General features: G+C 41.9%; 1 pseudogene; it reads right to left on the bottom strand.

Annotated features, from left to right (window-relative positions):
- Window positions 1-268: 268 nt before the first annotated feature.
- Window positions 269-23,626, bottom strand: LOC139173497 (tubulointerstitial nephritis antigen-like; annotated as a pseudogene).
- Between the last annotated feature and the right edge of the window lie 103 nt (window positions 23,627-23,729).

Genomic DNA, 23,729 nt, shown 5'->3' with positions numbered 1-23,729 from the left:
TGGAAACAGAAAATCATTCCTTTTTGAAGTCATAAATTGCAAAAATCTAACATTTGCAAACCTAGAAGTTTGGATAGTTCAGCTTTGTTGCTGTTTGGTGATTAACTGATTTTGTAGATTTATTTTTAACATTAAAAATATGTTAGAAAACTTGTATGTATGCACAGGAATTCATAAGAATTAGGATATCATGACAATAACCCACTTGATACTTTCTCTGTAAATAAAGGAGAAGCTGTTTGCATCAGAGCCACACAAATCAATATGCTTAGCCATAGGTCCCGCTGTTGATTTGCTCAATTAACTTAGGCATGTTTTGTCTGTGCATCTCCAATGATTGTTTACACACTTGGTGAAAGAAAGGGAACAGTTTAGAATAGATTTTCAAGAAAAAAAACAAAATTATGAAGAACCAAACACTGCATATGTAGATGATTTTGAAGTGATCTTCTTGTGAAATTTTCATGCTCACATAGCAATAGCAATAGCACTTAGACTTATATAATGCTTCACAGTGCTCTAAGTGGTTTACAAAGTCAACCTATTGTCCCCCCACCCTCCCCCAAGAATCTGGCTCCTGATTTTACCCACCTCAGAAGACTGGATGAGTCAACCTTGAGCCGCTCAGAATCAAACTCCTAGAGCAGTGATGCCGAACCAATGGCATGGGTGCCACAGATGGCACACAGAGCCATATCTGCTGGCACGTGAGCCGTTGCCCTGGGTCAGCTCCAACATGCATGTGTGTACTGGCCAGCTCAGTTTTGGCTCACACAGAGGCTCTGGGTGGGTGTTTTTGGCTTCCAAGAAGCCTCTGGAGGGATGAGGGAGGGTGTTTTTACCCTCCCCCAACTCCAGGGAAGCCTTTGGAGTTTGGGGAGGAGGAAACACGCATCTACTGGGCCCACCAGAAGTTGGGGAAAAGGCCATTTCCTGCCTCCAGAGCGCCTCCAGGGGGTGGGAGAAGCTGTTTTTGCCCTCCCCAGGCATTGAATTATGGGTGTGGGCACTTGTGCATGTGCAATAGCGCACACATATGCTCTTTCAGTGCCCAAGGAAAAAAAGGTTTACAGGGAGAAGTGAGTTACCCTTGCAGTTCTGCATTCTAACCACTGTGCCACCACGGCTCTTGTATGCCACAAACATAACACCTAGCCAAGAAATCTAGTGCACCTTTTGGAGAGCATCCGTCCTAGTTGGGAGGAGGTATCAAACAGGGAATTAGCCTAGACTCATTATGTAAACACAGGAGGGCAAGATCTGACACCCCCAGAATGCCTTTGAACTTTATCCTGTCTTTCCCAGGAAAACCTGACAGTCTGGAAAGATTCCTATGAAATAGGCAATAGAACAATAAAGTAGACAGCTTAAACTCTTTCGTGTGTGGCTCTGGTTGTTTATCCCTGACAGCATCCTATTGGTCTTGGTTTCCACATTTGATTTGATTTGATTTGATTTGATTTGATTTGATTTGATTTGATTTGATTTGATTTGATTTGATTTCTATGCCACCCAATCTCAAGGGACTTTTTCCAGTGTAAATATTTATCATGGTAGGCAGCTCCACCTTCAAACTACGTAAATGTCCTCCTACAGTATCAGTTTATCCACACTGTAGCACCAGCAATACATCAGCAACACATTTGCAAGTAATTCATAGGCTCTTTCGATGAAGGCTGGCAACCATTTACAAAAATGTTTTCTCTTTGATTTTCATATATGAGGGGACCACTCATTCAAATGATAAAATTGAATGGGTCCAAAGACGGGCTACAAAAATGATGAAAGGTCTTAAGCATAAAACTTATCAGGGAAGACTCAATGAACTCAATCTGTATAGTCTGGAGGACAGAAGGGAAAGGGGGGGACATGATTGACACATTTAAATATGTTAAAGGGTTAAATAGGGTTCAGGAGGGAAGTGTTTTTAATAGGAAAGTGAACACAAGAACAAGGGGGCACAATCTGAGGTTAATTGGGGAAAAGATCAGAAGCATTGTGAGAAAATATTATTTTACTGAAAGAGTGGTAGATGCTTGGAACAAACTTCCAGCAGACGTGGTTGGTATACCCACACTAACTGAATTTAAACATGCCTGGGATAAACATATATTCATCCTAAGATAAAGTACAGGAAATAGTATAAGGGCAGACTAAATGGACCATGAGGTCTTTTTCTGCCGTCAATCTTCTATGTTTCTATGTTTCTAAATTAATGTGAGTTTAGGATGATAGGTGTTTTAATCACTTGTATCAATGAGGATTTTTCACTTCTTCCTCTTAGGGACATTACAAACTGTTGCAGTTATCTATAAATGTTGCTCCTTCTTCATAATACTGGCCTTCTTTGAAGCAACTTCTCTACCCAATACATAGAAAAAGGAGGTATTAATTAGAAAATTGCTAGTGAGGCTGTTGTGTGCAACCGGCTCCAAAGATGATGCTCCAACCCTCAGTCATGTCAAGTCGAAGGTTTAATTTTTTGCATCAGTGAACTGAATTAATAATTCATGCTTGCGGAAAAAGGATGAATTAAAGTTAAAAGAATATCTGAAAAAGGTGTTCAGAAGCATACCTGTTAGTACAATCCTTGTAATAGAATTTAAGAGCCACTTCCATTAACGTTGCTTCTATTTCATTCCTGAAATACAGTTTTTTTGAAAATAACTTCTATTTTTCCTACTCCAATTTTATGCTTTGTACTTATTTTTAAAAAGCCAGTTTGGTGTAAATTCACCATTTTTGGCTATGGACAGTATCACAAGCCTTCCCTTAACACTTTAAACCCCTAAATTACCATTTCCCATTCCCTTAACAACCATTTACTCACCATTATTACTGGTAATCACCATTGAATAAGACACTTAGTGATCCTGATATTTATAAACATAATTATTTATTAACAATAATTATTTTTTTGTTATTTATTTGCAAAAATTATTAGTTTGGCGATGATGTATGACATCATCGGGCAGGAAAAACCGTGGTATAGAAAAAAACCCGTGAAGTATTTTTAAATTAATATATCTTTTAAACCGTGGTATAGGCTATCCGCGAAGTTCGAACCCGCGAAAATCAAGGGAACACTGTAGTGGTTACAGCACCAGGCTAGAGATTGGGAGACCCTGAGTTCTAGTCCCACCATAAATACAAAGCCAGCTGGATGACCCTGGGGCATTCATTCTCTGCCCCCTAAGAGGCAGGCAGTGGCAAACCGCTTCTGGAAATCCTTGTTAAGAAAACTGCAAGGACTTGTGTAGACAGTCACCAAGAATCAGATACATTTGAATGGATTTTTTTTAAAAAAAAGAATAAAGCCTTGAAGATATTTGCAAGCAGGGCCTAAAACATATTTACTTACATACCGAAGTAGCTTCTGCTCTGGAAATCTCACACTGCTTACCAGAGCTTACAAAACTTTCGCCAGACCCATCATAGAATACAGTTCATCTGTTTGGAACCCATACCGCATTTTTGACATTAACACCCTCGAAAATGTCCAAAGATACTTCACCAGAAGAGCCCTTCACTCCTCTACCCAAAACAGAATTCCCTACGAAACTAGACTTACAATCCTGGGTCTTGAAATAATAATTAATAATAATTTATTAGATTTGTATGCTTAGAACTACGATTCCTTAAACATGATCTAAGTATTGCCCACAAGATCATATGCTGCAATGTCCTGCCTGTCAAAGACTACTTCAGCTTCAACCACAACAACACAAGAGCACACAACAGATTCAAGCTTAATATTAACCGCTCCAAACTTAACTGTAAAAAATACAACTTTAGTAATCGGGTTGTCAAAGCATGGAACTCATTACTGGACTCTGTAGTATCATCCCCTAACCTCCGACATTTTACCCTTAGACGATCCACGGTTGACCTCTCCAGATTCCTAAGAGGAATCTGTACATAAGCGCACTAGATTGCCTTCCGTCCCCTGTCCTATAGTCTCTCCTATATCTCCTATATCTTCTCTACTATATCCTCTATAACCTTCATTGTGTATTATTGTGTATTGGACAAAATAAAATAAAATAAAATAAATAAATAAATAAATAAATATTTACTTCTTGTTTAACGGTGAATGCAACATAGTTGGCAATGTAATCTGTTTGCTGTGGCTCACAGAATATAATTATTAGCACAATCTGAATGCCAGCATTTGGCAGCTAGACATAAAGTAGGCAGATGCTCTCCTAATTGTCTTTTTTTTAATTTATTTATTTATTTGTCAAACAAGTATATTATTATAGTACATATTAACACAACATAACATAAATAGAACGTTTTTATCTTTTTTCAGAGCCCAAAGATCTAGAGAGATTGCCTCGAGAGGTAAGGATTATCACCTTTCTTTCATATCACAACTCCCGTCATCCCATCGTCATAAGTCTGGTGCATCTGTATTATAACACATTAATTGAATCCCCCATCGCTAGCACACTGACATGCCTCCTCCAGCAATCTCCCATGCATCTCTCCTGTCACTCTCATTGTGATTTTTTTCAATTCATGATGGTACTTTCTGGGGGGTTTTCTACCACGTTTCCCGAAAAATAAGACTTATATTTTTTTGAACCCTAAAATAAGGATTCAAAAAGTGCTTGGCCTTATTGCCATGTAACTCAAAAGCCCAATTGGGCTTATTATTAGGGGAAGTCTTATTTTGGGGGAAACGGTATATTTAACATAGTTGGGTCAGATTTTCATTCATCCAGCACCATCACTACTCTGTAGCTGAAAGTCTCATGTCTTTCAGCATCGTCTTCCTTTACACATTACTGTGGTTATATCTCATTATCAACTTACACCATTTTTGACATTGAACCAACCGTATCTCTGCAAAATCATGAGGATGAATGTTCCAATATATGAGGGACTGTCACAAAGAAGAAAAGGCCAACCTCCAAGAATAAAACAAAGTGCATTAGAAGATTTGAAGGTGAGGGGCGGGCTTCCAAACTGGAAGTTATATTATCAAGCAGCAGCCTTATCTTCAATAAAAGAATGGTTAACTTTGGAAAAGTCTTAAATCTTGAAGGACATGATTTAATGTTAGGATGGCATGCCTTTATTTGGTATGATAAGTATAAACACCATTCCTATTTTAAAAGACAGGCCCATCAGAAAGGCCTTATTAAATGAATGGAATGCAATGAAGAAAAATCATTTCTTAGTAATGCCAGAATGGATTTTTCCAATAGAAGCTATATGTCCCCCAAATTTATTACAAGAATGTAAAATTTGGCAGTATAGGGATGTATTAGATAACCAACTGAATCTAAAAACGAGAACCAGTCTGAATTCTCTCAGATAAAACAACAAATAAAATGAAGTTTGTGTGAATAGAAAAGTATGAAGTTAAAATTTCTGTCCACTATTTGGACTAGACACATTATTAGAGGAAGTTTCGTTGCAGTTTACAAATCTTTATTCTAACCCTTTTTTGAATTTTGAATGGCAAATTATACACAGTCATCATGAATTATATAACTTGATAATTATGTGATGCAGCAGATTATATACATGAACTGTTAATAATTAATCAGTGGCCCAGCTCCTGCCCCAAGGACTGAGAAGGTGGATGTGGGGGAAACTGCTATAGTTTACCTTCAAAAATATTATCTCTCATGCCTCATAATTCTAAGCTATATTGCTCTCTCTCCTCACTTAATATCTTTATTCATCATTCACTCACCCACCAGTTCTGACATTTCTAAATGCCCTAAATTCCTAATTTCTCTCTTTTATATCTGCCTTTTCTCTATATTTAAATCAATAATCTTTGTCTCTACTGTTCCATCTATTGGTTGAAAGCCTAATTCCCCATAATAAAAAATTCCATCACATCAATTGCTTATTTTCAAATAAAGACTTTAGAGTAATATTAGTTATTTGTTATTTAAAATCTTTCATCATTCTAACAGTTTCCATAGTCATCTAAATGAACTTGTGTCAAGTTCATAAATTATAGGAAAAGCAACTTGTTCCCCTTCAAGTGCTTTGAATTACAGTTTGGACGATCTGTCCCCATTGGCTTTGCTTGGTAGTGTTAACAATATTTGAAGCACCAAATATGAAGAGCAACTCATTACTTATGCCTGTTCTAGATTTAAGTCATAGCATGTTGTAAACTCATCAGAAACTAACTTACATTCATGCTCTCATTTATCGCTTCCCGACTTATATTGCCACACAAATAAATGTGTGGAGGAATATAGTCTCTAATAGAATCGCTTTAGCTGGACCAGGATCTTTAGTAATAATAAAATTCCTACCATTTGCTGGCCACTGTGGAAACATTTGTAGATACTGCGAAATCAAAACAATAATAAATCCCTGCCCTCCACCAAAGACATTCTCTTGTTTCTTGTTTGAATAATTTTACATTGTTCCCTTTTTAGCATTTTTTTTAAAAAAAAGAATCATTATCATGCCTTGCTACATAAGAACATAAGAAGAGCCATGCTGAATCAGGCCAAAGCCCATCAAGTCCAGCATTCTATGTCACACAATGGCCCACCAATTGTACATGGAGATCCTGAACAGAAAGAGAAGGCAAAACCCTCCCTTTCCCTTGACCCTCAACAAATGATACTCAAGGGAATCCTGCCTGCCTCAACCAACATAGAGGCGGCACATGGACATCAATAACCATGGATACACTTGGCATCCATGAATCTGTCTAATGCTGCCTTGAAGCTATGAAGGCTGACAGCTGTCACGACCTCTTCTCGAAGTGAATTCCATAAACCAACGACTCTCTGGGTGAAGAAATATTTCCCTTTATTTGTCCTCACTTTCTTACCTATGAGCTATGAGCTTTAGGGAGTGTCCCCTCGTCCTAGTATTGTGTGATAGAGAAAATAATTGTTCTCTATCCACCTTTTCTATCCCATGCATGATTTCATACACATCGATCAAGTCACCCCTTAAACGCCGTCTTTCAAGGTCTTCAGGAATTGTGACATTCTTTAAGAAAGTAAGTTCCACTGAACTTGCTAAAACAGACCAAAAATCTGGACAAGAATTGTCTGATAGTCTTGAAGTCACACCAGGGGGCTTCAGCCCCAATTAATAGTAATCAAACACTCTCCAGCCTGGGATTCTCTTGCCAAGGAAAATTGCACAACAGATTGCCAGCTTGAATAAAATGCACTGATGAGGTTGGCTATTGCTTTGGGAAACTGCCAAGTGCAATTTGTACTCAGTAGGGATTACAGAGCTTGATACGAGAGGAAAGAAAGTACCTTTTTTTTTTTTTTGCTTTTCATGAGATTCTGCTTGTAGCCAAATCAAAACTCCCCCTGCCCTATTCATCATGAGCAACATCTGATATGTAGAGCTTTTAAAATACTGGCCAAGTTTTTATTTTTTAGCATGTAGGAAGAGAGGTACTCATGCTATTCTCTCAGTTATTTTTCCAATCTGATGTTCTTCAAATGGAATTATAGCAATAGCATTATCACTTAGACAAACATGGCACTTCATAGTGCTTTAGAGCCCTCTCTAAGTGGTGTACCCAACAATCTGTGTCCTCATTTATCGACCTTGGATGGCTGATTCAACCATGAACCAGTCAGGATTGAACTCCTGGCTATGGGCAAAGTTAGCCTGAAATACTGTATTCTAACCACTGCACTATAACGCTCTTGTGGGAGTTGTGTTTGTTTGTTTGTTTGTTTGTTTGTTTGTTTTTATTTATTTATTTATTTATTTGTTGGATTTGTATGCTGCCCCTTATTTATTTATTTGTTTGTTTGTTTGTTTGTTTGTTTGTTTGTTGGATTTGTATGCTGCCCCTCTCCGTAGACTCAGGGCGGCTAACAACAATGATAAAAAAACAACATGTAACAATCCAATTAATAAAACAACTAAAAACCCTTATTATAAAACCAAACATACACGGAAACATACCATGCATAACTTGTAATGGCCTAGGGGGAAGGAATATCTTAACTCCCCCATGCCTAGCGGCATAAGTGAGTCTTGAGTAGTTTACGAAAGACAGGGAGGGTGGGGGCAGTTCTAATCTCTGGGGGGAGTTGGTTCCAGAGAGCCGGGGCCGCCACAGAGAAGGATCTTCCCCTGGGGCCCGCCAAACAACATTGTTTAGTCGACGGGACTCGGAGAAGGCCAACTCTGTGGGACCTTATCGGTCGCTGGGATTCGTGCAGTAGCAGGCGGTTTGGAGAAGCCTGCAGTGTGAAGGGAAATTTAAACATCACCTAAGAATTCCTTTCAATGTACAGGGACCTCTTTCCCCACCCCTTTAAAAATCATGTAACATGTATGGAATAAATACTGTATTATGTACAGAATAGCTAACTAATGCCAATTATGAGTGAGGAAATTATAGTATTTCATAACCATAACTAAACACTAATATACTTTGCTTAAAATGCCAATTAGTTTGGTTCTGCTTACTCCATCATTTCTTATAGTTTATTTAGAAGTAAATCTTGCTGTATCCCATTCATTTGAATTGGTTTCGAATTGCAAGCACAGATGGAAACCTGCCACCCCTCATTTGGAGGAAAACCACAGTCAGTCTTTTTCCAGTAAGAGGTTCTAGAATTGCAACTTGTTGGTATAAGACTCTATGGAAGCCATAGACAATATTTCAGTGAGAACCTATTACTCCATATCAAAAAGCCAGTTTGTTTTACTAGGCAACAGGTTAGAAACTGGGAGGTTGAGAGTAGTAGTCCTGCTTGAGACACACAGCCAGTTGAGTGACCTTGGGCCAGTCGCTCTTTCTCAGCCCTAAGAAGCAAGCAGGAAATGTCACCAACAAACTGCAGAGTTCGGTCCAGATAGCTGCCAGGAATCAACACAGGCTCAAAAGCACACAAACAAGAGAAAGGAAGGGAAGGGAGGGGAGGGGAGGGGAGGAGAGGAGAGCGATACACAACTGTCTCCATGAAAGAAGATATTTTCATACAAAAGATTTTGCATTTTACTAATAAATCAAGACCAAAAAAAGGCTTCACTAAAACTCTTCTAAAATAAAATACAGTGATCCCTCGATTTTCACGGCTTCAAACTTCGCGAAACGCTATACCACGGTTTTTCAAAAAACATTAATTAAAAAATACTCCACGGTTTTTTTGCTATACCACGGTTTTTCCCACCCGATGACGTCATACGTCATCACCAAGAGTCACTTCTCTGTCTCTTTCTCTTTCTTTCCTGTCATTCTCTGCTTCAATCATTTTCTCATTTCTCTTTTTTTCTCCCCTTTTTTCTATCATTTCTCTCTTTCTTCCTTCCACTCTTCTCTCTCTCTCTTCCTCTCTCTCACTCTCTTCCTTCCTTTCTCATCTTTCTTTCTCTCTCTCTTTCTCTATCTTGCTTCTTCCTCTCTCACACTCTCTTCCTCCCTCTCTCATCTCTTTCTTTCCTTCTCTCTCTTTCTCTATCTCTCCCCCTCTTGCTCTCGAGCAGCTCTTGAGCGGCTGGGCGAACGGTGGGTGGCCGGGCGAACGGGCGAGCGGCGGGTGGCCGGGTGAACGGCGGGCGGGCGAACGGCGAACGGCGGGCGGGCGGGTGAACGGCGGGCGGGCGAACGGGTGCTGGGGGGCAGGGGCAGCCGACATTCAAAGCAATCTTTGTCGGCTTCCGCACTTTCATCGCTCCCCGCCTCCACCTGCAAGCCCTTGCGCGGCCATGGAAAAAGGGCGCGCATGCACAGATGGTGTTTTTACTTCCGCGCCGCTATATCGCGGAAAATCGATTATCGTGGGAGGTCTTGGAACGTAACCCCCGTGATAATCGAGGGATCACTGTAAAGACAAATTTTAAAATCCCAGGAAATCAGACCAATTGCCTGACTCAGAGCTGACAAACTGCAGCCTTTTAATCTTCAGATGCCACATATAATTTGTGGTCAGATGATATCACTGTCACTAATCCTCAATTATCTTGCGATCTATTTGAATTTCAAAACAGCTGACATAACGTCAAAAGAATTGTCTTGAAACCAGCAGGAAACATATCCAGCAATATTTCGTGTTTAAGTTAAGAAGGGTGGAAAAGGCTAGTTTAAGGGTTAAATTACACATAAATAGGAGCAAAGTCACTCCATCTGTTGCTATTCAATTTGGGAACAGTTGTCTGACTGCTTATAGCCTTCAGTCACCTGTGGAGCTGAGAAGATAGAACTGCCATCTCAGGGGGATAGCTCTTTTTAAGCCCTTACTAGGTATGTTCTAATTTTTTTTAATGGAAAGCGAGAAAGATCCAGCTTCCCAAATGAGCTGAACTGATTAAAAAAACTGAAATAAAAGCTTCAAGAGTATGGTAACGGCAGATGAAACAGTCATGCATGCTGATACTGAATTTTAAGTACTTTATTAACTGGTATTAATAATGCAGTTTATCATCTTCTATTTTCCCAGTACTGCTTTTCTAAAAAAAAGAGGAACGATTGATGTATTTTCTAATACAGTGCCCAGTCAACGAAGCGGTGGAAGTGATGTGCCGGTGCCTGGAGGCTGTTGGGGCCTGGATGGGTGTCAACAGACTCAAACTCAACCCGGATAAGATGGAGTGGCTGTGGGTTCTGCCTCCCAAGGACAATCCCATCTGTCCGTCCATTACCCTGGGGGGGGAATTACTGACCCCCTCAGAGAGGGTCCGCAACTTGGGCATCCTCCTCGATCCACAGCTCACATTAGAAAACCATCTCTCAGCTGTGGCAAGGGGGGGCGTTTGCCCACGTTCGCCTGGTGCACCAGTTGCGGCCCTATCTGGACCGGGACTCATTGCTCACAGTCACTCATGCCCTCATCACCTCGAGGTTCGACTACTGTAATGCTCTCTACATGGGGCTACCTTTGAAAAGTGTTCGGAAACTTCAGATCGTGCAGAATGCAGCTGCGAGAGCAGTCATGGGCCTACCTAGGTATGCCTATGTTTCAACATCACTCCGCAGTCTGCATTGGCTGCCGATCAGTTTCCGGTCACAATTCAAAGTGTTGGTTATGACCTTTAAAGCCCTTCATGGCATCGGACCAGAATATCTCCGAGACCGCCTTCTGCTGCACGAATCCCAGCGACCGATTAGGTCCCACAGAGTGGGCCTCCTCCGAGTCCCGTCAACTAAACAATGTCGGTTGGCGGGCCCCAGGGGGAGAGCCTTCTCTGTGGCGGCACCGACTCTCTGGAACCAACTCCCCCCAGAGATCAGAACTGCCCCTACTCTTCCTGCCTTCCGTAAACTCCTCAAAACCCACCTTTGCCGTCAGGCATGGGGGAACTAAACATCTCCCCCTGGGCACATTTAATTTATACATGGTATGCCTGTGTGTGTGTCTGTTAGTATATGGGTTTTTTTAAAATCTTTAAATATTTTAATTAATTGAATTATTTATGATTTGTTTTACACTTGTTGTGAGCCGCCCCGAGTCTTCGGAGAGGGGCGGCATACAAATCCAAATAATAAATAAATAAATAAATAAATAAATAATAAATGTTACTAGTATTTTTGTTATTAAAAAGACAAATGCAGTATAACTTCCGCCCCCCCTTCCTTCTTTCTGCACCATAACCATACCTTTTGCAAGCTCTTAAGAATACTCATATTAGAATAATAGAAGGAAGGACCTTGGAATTCTTCTGCTCAAGCAGGAGACCTTATACCATTTCTGACAAGTGGTTGTTCAGTCTCTTCTTGAAAATCTTCAGGGATGGAACACATACAACTTCTTAGATCAGTGGTTCTCAACCTTTCTAATACCGTGACACCTTAATACAATTCCTCATGTTGTGGTGACCGCCAACCATAAGTCTAGCACCAATTCTCCCAACAGAGATTTAATTGGTAGGAAGGTCAGAGGGATGTCCCCACTATAAACACCTGATTGGTTGAATTGTTAAAATATGTTCCAAGGTGCCAGAATAGAAGCTTTAGTTCCTAACACCATGGAAAATTTGTCTTTTTCCATGGTCTTAGGCAATCCCTGTGAAACTGTCATTCGACACCCGAAGGGGTCCCAACCCACAGGTTGAGAACCACTGTTCTAGAACAAGAACAGCACTCTAAGGCTAATTTCTAAGACTCCAAAGCTTTTTTCTTTTTCTTTTTGCATTTAGTTGGTCATATTCTAGAAGGATATCAACACCTCTGCCTGGTAGAAATTTATTTATTTGTTTGTTTGTTTGTTTATTCATTCATTTTAAAAATACTTTATTAAATATGTACATTAAAAAGAAAGAAAACAAAGAAAAAACAAAACAACAATACAACATTTGGTATATACATATAACATACAACAAAAATAAAGCATCTTTATTCATTCATTCATTCATTTGATTTAATTTGATTTGATTAGATTTGTATGCCGCCCCTCTCTGAAGACTCGGGGCAGCTCACAACATAAAACACGGTACAAATCCAATAGTTAAAAACAATTTAAAACCCTTAATGTAAAAAACCATCATACATCTCATACAAACCATATGTAAAGCGGAAACGGCCCAGGGGAATCAATTCCCCCATGCCTGATGACAGAGGTGGGTTTTAAGGAGTTTGTGAAAGGCAAGGAGGATGGGGGCAATCCTAATCTCCGGGGTGAGTTGGTTCCAGAAGGTCGGGGCCGCCATAGAGAAGGCTCTTCCCGACATTGTTTTGTCGACGGGACCCGGAGAAGGCCAACTGAAATGGAAATGGAGGTGGGAGCATAACACTTACCCCATTGCTGTACCTGATGCCTTACATGCTCTGGAGCAGCGGTCCCCAAACTACGGCCCGCGGGCCGGATGCGGCCCAATGAGGTCTTTTAACCGGCCCGCGGCAGCTCACGAGATTTTACTGATCAATATAATAAGCTCCCGAATCTCCTGTCTACTCACCGCGGTCGGCTGCTGAGCGAGGAGAAGGTGGAGAGGCAAGGGGGCGGGCAGGAAAGCGGGCCTGCAATTGGCCAATTTATTTCTCGCCTTTAGGGAGAGAAACTGTTGCTGCTCTGCCATAGGGCAGCAACAGTTTCTCTCCCTAAAGGCGAGAAATAAATTGGCCAATTGCAGGGCCGCTTTCCTCCCCGCCTCCTTGCCTCTCCACCTCCTCCTCCGCGATGAGTGGACGTGAAATTCAGGAAAAGGCGATGGCAATTGAAAAACTGTCCTGGGCTGTGGGAAGGGAAGGGCTGTGTCAGCGGCGAGGTGGCCGCGCCGTCATTGTTCCTTCTAAGCTGCTTGCATGACCACCTCACACAGAAACATTTGCCCCTTTGCGCCGCCCCACCACCCGTTCCTGCAAGTAGAGGTCGGGTGTGTTACCGGGAGCTGGAGGCGGCGTGGGGCCGGACACTAGGTGCCGGGGAGGACAAAGGAGTGAACGTAGCTACTGCCTCTCAGCTGCAGAGCCGAATGGGGGTGGAGGCAACAGTGGAGCCTGGCGCTGGGGCCATGCGGGGCCGCTCATCCAGGGGGGCGTGGACTGGCAAGTCGCCCTCCGCTCTCTCTTTCTCTCCCTGTTGCCAGCGTGGTATATGAGAGAGAAAGAGAGAGGCAGAGGTCGGGTGCGTTACCGGGAGGTGGAGGCAGCGTGGGGACGCTGGGTGCCGGGGACACCGAGGAGGGGGTGGACGTGGCCTCTCAGTTGCAGAGCCGAACAAGGGCGGAGGCAACGGCGGAGTCCGGCGCTGGGGCCATGCGGGGCCGCTCATCCAGGGGGGCGTGGACTGGCAAGTCGCCCTCCTTTCTCTCTCTCTTTCTCTCTCTTATACCACGCCGGCAACAGGGAGAGAAAGAGAGAGAGCGGAGGGCACCTTGCCAGTCCACGCCCCCCTGGATGAGCGGCTCCGCATGGCCCCAGCGCCGGACTCTGCCGTTGCCTCCGCCCTTGTTCGGCTCTGCAGCTGAGAGGCCATGTCCACCCCCTCCTCGGTGTCCCCAGCACCCAGCGTCCCCACGCCGCCTCCACCTCCCGGTAACGCGCCCGACCTCTGCCTCTCTCTTTCTCTGTTGCCAGCGTGGTGTATGAGAGAGAAAGAGAGAGAGAGAAAAAAAAGAGGGGAGAGAGAAAGAGAGAAAAAAAGCAAGAGAGAGAGAGAGAGAAAGAAAGGGAGAGGAGAGATAGAAAGGGAGAGAGAAAGAGGGAGAGATAGAGAGATACAAAGAGAGATACAAAGAGAGATACAAAGAGAGTGAGTGAGAGAATGAGAGATAAGAGAGAGAAAGAAAGAGAGGGACAGAGAGAAAGCAAGAGAGGGACAGAGAGAAAGGGAGAGAGAGAAAGAGAAAGAAAGAAAGGTAGAGAGAAATAGGGAGAGATACAAAGAGTAAGTGAGTGAGAGAAAGAGAAGAGAGAGAAAGAAAAGAGAAAGAAAAAAATAGAGAAAGGGGGAGAGGGAGAGAAAGAGGGAGAGATAGAGAGGGAGAGAGGAAGAGGAGAGATAGAAAGGGAGGGAGAGACAGAGAGAGGGAGAGAGAAAGAGGGAGAGATATAAAGAGAGTGAGTGAGAGAAAGAGAGAAGAGAAAGCAAGCAAGCAAGAGAGAAATAGAAAGAGAGAAGGACAAAGAGAGAGGGGGGGGGAGAATAAATATTAAATATTGTATTTTTTCCCATTTTGTTTTTTACTTTAAATAAGGTATGTGCAGTGTGCATGGGGATTTGCTCATACATTTTTTTTATAGTCCGGCCCTCCAACAGTCTGAGGGACAGTGAACTGGCCCCCTGTGTAAAAAGTTTGGGGACCCCTGCTCTGGAGTATGCTTGTGGCAGACCAGCCAGAGGTCTGGGCAGCAGTCAATAGAATCAGGAGGTTCTACAAAAGTACAAAACTCATCACAGTAGCATGTGGCATTTCTGACATTGTATTGAATGGTGCAGTTGTCATCTCTGCCTGGGCAACAACTTCTCAGACAGCAGTAGCTTCTTCTGAGTGGAATTCTTCTGACTCTCTTCCTTTCAGGACAATTTTGAGATCAGTCCTTGTGTAGGGTATTATTTCTGGAGGCAAAGAGTTCTTCTGTGCAAGGCTTCACTTCTGCACAAGCGCAGAAGCAAAATAAAAGGCAAAAATTGCCAAAATCTCACCTGCATGAGTGTCCTTGCACGAGGTTTTGCTTTGGGCATATGCGCAGAGGCAAAAATCTTTCAGGGGGGGCATGCACACACATGTCAGGCGTGCACCCGCCCACACCAGCAACTGGAGCCCACTAAAAAGTCCTAGTGGATCGCTGATCTCATTCATACCGGGGTGGTGGTGGCACTACTGGATCTGAGGCCTCTGTTTGTGCTCTTTTTGTGCATTTCGTCCAATGTGTGGATTGGAAGGAGAGGCAATATGTGTCTCTACTACAGAAGGGATTATTCAGCACTTGATTTTTCATGAAGTATTTAGGAGAATAATAATAATAATAATAATAATAATAATAATAATAATAATAATAATAATAATAATAATAATTTATTAGATTTGTATGCCACACTCGGGGCGGCTCACAACAACGATAAAAACAATATTATACTGGCACAAATCTAATATTTAAAAAAAACTAAAAACCCTATCATAATTAAAAACCAAACAGCACATACATACCAAACATAAATTATAATAAGCCTGGGGGAAAGGTGTCTCAAATCCCCCATGCCTGGCGGTATAGATGGGTCTTAAGTAGTTTACCGAAGACAAGGAGGGTGGGAGCAGTTCTAATCTCCGGGGGGAGTTGATTCCAGAGGGCTGGGGCCACCACAGAGAAGGCTCTTCCCCTGGGGCCCGCCAGACGACATTGTTTAGTCGATGGGACCCGGAGAAGGCCAACTCAGTGGGACCTTATCGGCCGCTGGGATTCGTGCGGTAGCAGGCGGTTCCAGAGGTACTCTGGTCCAATGCCATATAGGGCTTTAAAGGTCATGACCAACACTTTGAATTGTGAATGCCCGAATGACGCTTTGTGAAAAGGTCCTAAATTATCATGCTCAAGAAATACAGGAATGTGTTTTTGGATTTTATCATGAAAAATTATCCTTGCAGGAAAGAAGAAAAATGGTGGACATTTCTGAATACTTTTAGAAAACACTGGGCACACAACCGGAGGCTGACTTACAGCAATGATAACTTCTGAATACAAAGTTCAAATAGGAGAATTGCCGGCCAATCTTTCTAGCGAGTAATCAATAGACATAACAATACATAAGATATGTTTTGTACAATATAGTTTCATTTTATTTCTTTTCAAAACATTATGTAATTTTTCCAAACAAGTGATTTTCTCCACTACAGACATTAAATGCTCAGTCAACAGTTTGGGGTACGGAATAAATATTTATCTCAGTCAACCCACATCTCTTTGGGGCTGCCGTGTTTTGGAGCCTTCTTGCCATGCGCTATCAATAGTTCATTTGTCGTGTACACAAAGAAACAACGTTGAGACACTTATTTCAGCATGGGTGGTGTGTAGTAATGAGTTGCTCCCGGTTCAGCGCAGTTCTAAGAACCAATAGCACCAGCAGCGATAGCCTCTACCTACCCACCTGGGATGCTTCTACACATGCGCAAAAGCAGCATATGCACTAGCATACAACTGGTAGCAAAGGGTTTTAGAATCCATTACTAGTTGTGTGCCAATCTTGTGACAGACTGATAAGTAATTCTCTGCATATCCTACCTTATGTTTAAAAAAAAAAAAAAAAATAGATACACATTCATGTCAACCCCAAAGAAGGAATATCCTATGTACAGAAAACAAATATCCAACTACAACAACTTAAATATTTGCAGTTCAAATATTATGTACAAACATTTTTTTGTAAATACTCTATGTAATGCTTTTGTGATCAGAAAAAAAATCATGGCGCCAAACGACAGTAACATTTGAAAGTAATCTAATCACCTAATGCATTCAAAAGTAGCTTGAACACAGTCTTTATTCAGAAATTATACGATTTCTGAACAGAAATGATGCTGGTTCTGGTGACACTGTGCTTTCCCACCTCATTTAATCAGATGAAAACCCCACAGTATTCAAGATGGCTGAGTTTGTGATCCTTGCCATCCATCTGAAATTTCCATTTCAAAAGGCACAGCAACCAATTTCATTACTCAGAAACATACCAAATTCTGGATGATCTTCTGAGTGGCAGGATGGTAAAATACTACAACCTACAGGTAATCCTTAATTTACAACAGTTCATTTAAGTGACCCTTCAAAGTTACAATAGCACTGACAAAAGTGACTTAAGACCATTTTTCATATTTATGACCAGTGCTGCTTTCCTATGGACACGTGATTTACATTTGGATGCTTGATAACTGACTCACATTTATGATGGATGTAGTGTCTCAGAGTGATCTCCTTTTATGACCCTTTGATCAGCAAAGTCAATGGGGGAAACCAGATTCACTTAACAAACGTGTTACTAATTGCAATGAATCACTTAACAAGAAAAGTTGTAAAATGAGGCAAAACTCACTTAACAAATTTCTCACGTAGCAACATACATTTTGGACTCCGTTGTGATCTAAAATAAAGGATTATTTATAAAAGCAACTTTATGGCTTCACCTTAATCGATTTTACAATGTACGTAGACAATGTCATCTATCAGTTGTTTTCATAGTATAATCCAAAATAGCGATGGGTTGTTATGGGTTAGGACTGATTCTTAGAACACTCAAGCATGCATGCAAACTGGTAGCAAAATCACTGGTCCAAAATAATATTTCTGATTGCCTTAAAATCTGGTTTGAATTTATTCTTATAAAAGGGAACTTTCCCTATGTTATTCTCCTACCAGCTCTCTAAAATTTAAGGGGGAGAATAATCTCTATATCCTTCCAGAGCTTGAGTCAGGATGACCAAAAGGATCGTTAAAAAAGATCCTAGAAACATACTTCGATGTATTATTATTTATTATTTATTAATCAGATTTGTATGCCGCCCCTCTCCGTAGACTCGGGGCGGCTCACAGCAATAATAATGCAATGTAAACAAATCTAATATTTAAGTTAATTTAAAAAACCCCAATTTAGAAACCAATCATACATACTAGTATACCATGCATAAATTTTATAAGCCTAGGGGGAGGGAAAGTGTCAATTCCCCCATGCCTGACGACAGAGGTGGGTTTTAAGGAGCTTACGAAAGGCAAGGAGGGTGAGGGCAACTCTGATATCTGGGGGGAGTTGGTTCCAAAGGGTTGGGGCTGCCACAGAGAAGGCTCTTCCCCTGGGTCCCGCCAAACGGCATTGTTTAGTTGACGAGACCCGGAGAAGGCCCACTCTGTGGGACCTAATTGGTCACTGGGATTTGTGCAGCAGAAGGCGGTCTCGGAGATATTCTGGTCCAATGCCATGAAGGGCTTTATAGGTCATAACCAACACTTTGAATTGTGACCGGAAATTGATCAGCAACCAATGCAGACTGCGGAGTGTTGGTGTAACATGGGCATACCTTGGGAAGCCCATAACTGCTCTCGTAGCTGCATTCTGCACGATCTGAAGTTTCCAAACACTTTTCAAAGGTAGCCCCATGTAGAGAGCATTACAGTAGACAAACCTCGAGGTGATGAGGGCATGAGTGACTGTGAGCAGTGACTCCCAGTCCAAATAGGGCCGCAACTGGTGCACCAGGCGAACCTGGGCAAATGCCCCCCTCGCCACAGCTGAAAGATGTTTCTCTAATGTGAGCTGTGGATCGAGGAGGACGCCCAAGTTGCGAACCCTCTCTGAGGGGGTTAGTGATCCCCCCCCCCAGGGTGATGGACGGACAGATGGAATTGTCCCTGGGAGGGAAAACCCACAGCCACTCCGTCTTATCCGGATTGAGTTTGAGTCTGTTGACACCCATCCAGACCCCAACAACCTCCAGGCACCGGCACATCACTTCCACTGCTTCGCTGACTGGACAAGGGGTGGAGATGTAAAGCTGGGTATCATCTGCATATTGATGATACCTCACCCATGCCCTTGGATGATCTCACCCAGCGGTTTCATGTAGGTATTAAATAGTAGGGGGGAGAGGACCGATCCCTGAGGCACCCCACAAGGGAGTAACCTAGAGGTCGACCTCTGACCCCCCACTAACACCGACTGCGACCGACCAGAGAGGTAGGAGAACCACTGAAGAACAGTGCCTCCCACTCCCAACCCCTCCAGCTGGCGCAGAAGGATACCATGGTCGATGGTATCAAAAGCCGCTGAGAGCTCAAGAAGCACCAGGACAGAGGATAAACCCCTGTCCCGGGCCCGCCAGAGATCATCCATCAGTGCGACCAAAGCAGTTTCCGTGCTGTAGCCGGGCCTGAATGCTGACTGTTGAGGACCTAGATAATCGGCTTCTTCCAAGGACCGCTGGAGCTGGAGCGCCACCACCTTCTCAACAACCTTCCCCACAAAGGGGAAGTTGTTGAGAATGGCTGGGTCCATGGAAGGTTTCTTGAGGAGGGGGCACACAAGTGCCTCCTTGTAGGGATCCGGGAAGGACCCCCTCCCCAAAGAAGCATTGACAATCTCCTGGACCCAGCTCCGTGTCACCTCCCTGCTGGCCGATACCAGCCAGGAGGGACACGGATCCAGTAAACAGGTGGCAGAACTCACAGCTCCAACTACTCAGTTTTGCCTTCACGGTTGGCAAATAAATTTGATAAATAAATACAAAATAAATCTGTTCAGCCACTTCTACCTGTCTTCTCTCCAGATTAGTTTTGGTTGCTGGTTTTATTTTTAATGTCCAATTCCAAAGGGGATTTTTTTTCCTATTGAGTTTTATCTTTTATCCCTCTTTATTTTGCTCCTATGGCAAATGATTCTTTTGCTTGGTTTCTATTTTGGAAGAGAGCTATATATCTTCTCTAAAATAAGTTAGCATAGACTGTAACTAATATGTAGAACAGCCGTGCATTCTTAGCTGGATTATCCTACTCATTCAGATTTTTATTAGTAATGTAATCAGGTTATATCAGTCATAGATATCTCCTTTTTTTCTCATTTTTAATTCAGACTTTTTTGTTTTAATCAGTTACAGTTGGTTTGCTAGGCCTATTGCAAAAATGAATACAGTTTTCTGTGTACCTTCTCAATATTATTATACCTTTTTTTTAAACCAATCATGCCATTCTTTGTTTTTAGTGTCAGGATTTTTCACACACTGCAATCCAGAATCTGGTCCACCTTTCTCCCCTGTTGATTGAATGTTAAAAAACAGAATACAAACAGATCTGTTTCCTACCAGTGAAGTGATTATAAAATTAATCATTTAAGCTGGATAGTCATGGCACACAAACCATTTTGAATTCAAGCCACTGTGAAATTGCAAAGAGATTATTTTATTCAAGATGGGCTCTTTTGGTGATTGATAGAACCATCTTCAACTTGAAACCAGCTCTGTCATTTATCTTTACCCTCAAGTTGTCCCATTGCCAATAGAGGCCAGTAGCCATTTCTGAATAGTAGGAATAGAAACATAGAAACATAGAAGTCTGACAGCAGAAAAAGACCTCATGGTCCATCTAGTCTGCCCTTATACTATTTTCTGTATTTTATCTTAGGATGGATATATGTTTATCCCAGGCATGTTTAAATTCAGTTACTGTGGATTTATCTACCACGTCTGCTGGAAGTTTGTTCCAAGGATCTACTACTCTTTCAGTAAAATAATATTTTCTCATGTTGCTTTTGATCTTTCCCCCAACTAACTTCAGATTGTGTCCCCTTGTTCTTGTGTTCACTTTCCTATTAAAAACACTTCCCTCCTGGACCTTATTTAACCCTTTAATATATTTAAATGTTTCGATCATGTCCCCCCTTTTCCTTCTGTCCTCCAGACTATACAGATTGAGTTCATGAAGTCTTTCCTGATATGTTTTATGCTTAAGACCTTCCACCATTCTTGTAGCCCGTCTTTGGACCCGTTCAATTTTCTCAGTATCTTTTTGTAGGTGAGGTCTCCAGAACTGAACACAATATTCCAAATATGGTCTCACCAGCTCTCTATATGGCGGGATCATAATCTCCCTCTTCCTGCTTGTTATACCTCTAGCTATGCAGCCAAGCATCCTACTTGCTTTCCCTACCGCCTGACTGCACTGTTCACTGTTCAATAGATGATGCCATCATATATTCCCCCTTACTAAGCCACTTTCTAGTATATATGTATATCAGAGGTAGTTCCTCCCGGTTTGGACTGGTTCCCCCAAACCAACAACAAGCTGCTGTTGACTTCACAATGATGACCCAGAACCAGTTCTGTCAGTGCCAGTCCATGAGAAATTTTGGGGGGGATTTTTTGCATATTTTTTGGGGGGGGAAATGGGGAGGGATTTTCCCCAGGGATTTTTTTTCTTCTGTGCATGTGCCCTCCCCTTTTTTGATTTTCATTTTTTTGCACTGCGCATGTGTGCCCACGAGGCACAGCCACATGGCGTGGGAGGAAGTGAACCATCAGTGACATAAGTTTGAACCCACCCCTGATGTGTGTGTGCGTAGTTATGCTTCCCTTTCAAGCAAATATTTTTTTAAACTGTTTAAACTAAACAATTTGAATGTAAGTAAAATAAATGTAGCAATTAAACTAAAATAGAAAGTAAAGGCAGTTGTTAACTTGCAACCATTTGTTTAGTGACCATTCAGTTTCAACCATCATGAAGAAAGTAACATAATCAGTGTTAGTAAGGAATGGGAGAGAGGCAGGGCGGATTGCCATTGGTCTTCGGAGAGGGGTGGCATACAAATCTAATAAATTATTATTACTATTACTATTAATTACTATTACTATTATTACTATTACTATTACTAAATAATAATAATAATAATAATAATAATAATAATAATAATAATAATAATAATAATTTATTGGATTTGTATGCTGCCCCTCTCCGTAGACTCAGGGCGGCTTACTATTACTATTACTATTACTATTACTATTACTATTACTATTACTATTACTATTACTATTACTATTACTATTACTATTACTATTACTTAATAATAATAATAATAATAATAATAATAATAATAATAATTTATTGGATTTGTATGCTGCCCCTCTCCGTAGACTCGGGGCGGCTTACTATTACTATTACTATTACTATTACTATTACTATTACTATTACTATTACTATTACTATTACTATTACTATTACTATTACTATTACTATTACTATTACTATTACTATTACTATTACTGCCACTACCAGTTTGCTGCATGCGCAGCTTTGCTTTTCCTGCATGTGTGCATGCGTCCCAGCAAGTTTTTGCTTCTATGCATGCACAGGAAGCAAAATCTCATGAGGGGATGCGTGTGCGAGAGAGATTTCGGCAATTTTATTGCTTCTGTGTATGTGCAGAAGAAAAAAAATGCTGAATTCTCACAAATGCATACCCTGGTGAGATTTTGCTTCCTGTGAATGCAGAGAAGCAAAACCACGCTGGTATGCATGCACGCACAGGAGAACAGAAGCGGCACTCGTAGCGCAACTTTTGCTACCAGTGCACCATCCTCAACTGTACCAGTAGCAACCCGTTACTGTAGAGAAGAAATCCCACTCCTTACTAGTACTGATGATCAGGAGTGGGCAGCAGGCAGGACAGGGTGGAACACAGTTCCACAGGTGGAAATGAAGATGCTTGCACAGCTCCAGGTGATCACCAGCTGTCACTTTCTGGATTACTGGTCTCGGCTCGACTCTCGTTTTTTCCCCTGCTGCTGCTGCTGCTGCATCTGCACTCCTTGCTTTTTTCCTCTTTCCTCCTCCTTGGCCTCAGATGAGCTTCCCTCTCTCCTGCCCGGCTCCCCTCCAGCCTCATGCGGCCACCTCCCGCCTGCGGTGCAAACAGAAGGCGTGTGTGGAAGCGGGGCTGGCAGCATTTATGCTTCTGGCAGCATCCGTTCACCTAGCTACCCAACCTGAGGTGGAAGAGGCAACCCAGGAAGAAGAGCGCGGGAAAGGCGAAGCAAATTGTCACCCCAGCGAGCAACACTGGTAAAGCTGTAAGTCGAGGACATAACAGTTCACTTGAATGATGATAATCATTCAAGCCACTCCCACCTGATCACATGGCTGGTAAGCCACTCCTATCCAGTCCCATGACCATTAAGCCACACCCACAAAATAAGCCACACCCACACTGCAGCAGTAAAAAATTTGGCTGCCCATTACTGCTGATGATGTTACCTAGCTTGAGTAATATAACATCTGCATGAAAATAGCCAAGCTCAGAGAACTCCAAGGAACTCTCAAATGAAAAGGGTTTAAGATTAGGATGTAAGGCAAAAGCACCTAAAAGGAAAATAAAATAAGACAGGAATCTGGTCAAATGACATGAGAATAATTTGCTTATACAGCAACTGATTCTAACTTTTTTCTAATAGGTTTATGATGAGTTCAGCCTTTTAGAGAAGGGTTTATAATCCAGTTGTGAACTGTTATAAAGTTCAGGCTCACCAGTATAATGTCTAGGAATACTAATGTCTTCCTGGACATTTCTTTCCGCACCCTCCACATTATACCTCTTATTGGGCTTGCAGCATTTAAAACATGAAATATATATAACGTGCAAGAAATATTTAACATTTCCTTGGTATTTAAAAAAAAATCTAAAATGTTAAAAAGCAAAATGTCTCCAGCACCTTCTTTCATTTGAGCAGGCTTCCAAAAGACCCCAAGCATTATTAGAAATTCAAAACAATATGGTTATTAACATCTATTATTGGATCGTGTCATATTGTCCTGCATGCGTTGTTACCGAATTGCCAGCTGGGTGAATTTTGGA

Source organism: Erythrolamprus reginae, chromosome 1 (assembly GCF_031021105.1).
Source record: "Erythrolamprus reginae isolate rEryReg1 chromosome 1, rEryReg1.hap1, whole genome shotgun sequence".
Lineage (NCBI taxonomy): Eukaryota > Metazoa > Chordata > Lepidosauria > Squamata > Dipsadidae > Erythrolamprus > Erythrolamprus reginae.
This window is presented reverse-complemented; position numbering and strand designations above follow the sequence as displayed.